This window comes from Terrapene carolina, unplaced genomic scaffold (assembly GCF_002925995.2).
Source record: "Terrapene carolina triunguis isolate 2854851 unplaced genomic scaffold, T_m_triunguis-2.0 Scaffold517, whole genome shotgun sequence".
NCBI lineage: Eukaryota > Metazoa > Chordata > Testudines > Emydidae > Terrapene > Terrapene triunguis.
Window position 1 is genome coordinate 2,986,178 of NW_020664868.1, and position 1,797 is coordinate 2,987,974.

Sequence of the window (1,797 nt, forward strand, 5' to 3'; positions counted from 1 at the left end):
TGGGTTCTAATCTCAGCTCTGGAAGGGGAGCAGGGGGGGCTGGTGGCCAGGCTTCTCACATTCTATTCCAAGTTGTGGGCGGGGAGCAGGGACTAGTGGTTAGAGCGGGGAGGACAGGGGCTAGGAGCCAGGACTCCTGGGTTCTAACCCCAGCTCTGGAAGGGGAGCACGGGGGCTGGGAAGCCAGGACTCTCACGGGGGAGTGGTATCTAGTGGTAAGAGCAGCAGAGCTGGGAGCCAGGACTCCTGGGTTCTAGCCCCAGCTCTGAAAACACTTCAAAGTCCCCAACTTTGAGAAAAACCTTTCCACCGTCAGGCTGAGACAGACAACGCCTGCGACCCAACGAACCCCAGCCAACCCACCGCACAGAAACAAAACAAGCAAGAAAGAGGCGAAATTAATGAAAAACAGCAAAACAAAACCCCAAATCCCTACCCCAGGCAGGATTTTTTCCCCCCAAAAAGGGAGACCCGGCAGAGACTCTATGAAATCCACAGGGGATTTTGCTAGTGGAAAAAGCCCGGCTACAACGGTGATGGGCAACAATACAAATGACAGAACTCTGGAATCTCTCTCTCTGTACATCTGTTCTGAGCTCTGGGAGAGGAACGCAGTCAGCTCAGAGAGGACTGATGGGCGGTTTGGGGGGAGGGGTCAGGACTCCTGGGTTCTATCCCCAGTTCTGGCAGTGGGATATAGTCTAGCACAGAGCCCTGACCCGAACCCGACAGGACCAACTACAAGTGTTGGGTCTGTGTCAGGTGGGAAAACTGTGCCCCTCACTCCACAGGACGCAGCAGCGGGCAGTAGACGGCCGGGGCAGGACACGCAGCCGCCGCTGCGCCAACCCCACGGGCAGGAGGTGCCAGTGGCACGGCCACCGGTTTGGGGAGAAGGGTTGGGTCAGAAAATGACTCCACCCGCTCAGGTTTGGGTCTGGGGCGGACCTAAAAACTAAGCACAAGCAGCCCCTAGTCTAGAAGTTGGATTGGGAGAGACTGGAAGTCAGGCCTCCCAGCTCTGCCACTAACTTCCCGTGTGATCTCAGGCCAGTCACGCCCTCGTTCCGTGCCTCAGTTTCCCCTGCTGTGAAACGGGGAAAGCACCCGCCATAAACACCTAGCGGGACCGCCAGGGCTCATTTAACAACTGGCCGGTGCTGCCGAGGGACACAAAAGAACTTTGTTTCGTTAGCGACTGTTTTCCCTCGTCTCTTTTCGGCGGGCGAAATCGCCAGCCAGTTTCAGCCGAGCGGGTAGATCTTTGGACGATTTAATGCCGGCGCGGCAGGAACTGCAGCGCCCAGACGATGCAAATCAGAGAACACTGGGGCATTGTCTACGCCTACGGGGCATTTATAAGCGGGGCGGGGGGGGGGGGGGGGAAGAAAGGTGACTGGGCTAAACTGGCCCCATGTCAGCTGCCCACAAAACGCATCTGCTGACTTGCCCCGGGGCAGTCGGGGAGAACAAGCCGGATTCTATCGCGCTTTATGCACGAGATGCAGGACCCCCAGCAAAGCCCCAGCTGATTCCTGTGGTTTGATTTGCAGGCCACTCCGATCTGACTGGGCCTCAGTAGGGTCTCCGCCAAGCCAGCTTTAGCACGCGACACCCCGAGGCCAGTCTAGCTCACAGGACAAGTGGGGTACGACCGTCAAAGCCATATGGACTCAGCTACCCACCTTTCTCTCCGTTTAATCGAGTGCGGTGGGGGAATGAAACAGGAGTCCTGGCTGCTCTAACCACCAGACCCCACTCCCCTCCCAGAGTTGGGAACAGAACCCAGGAGTCCTG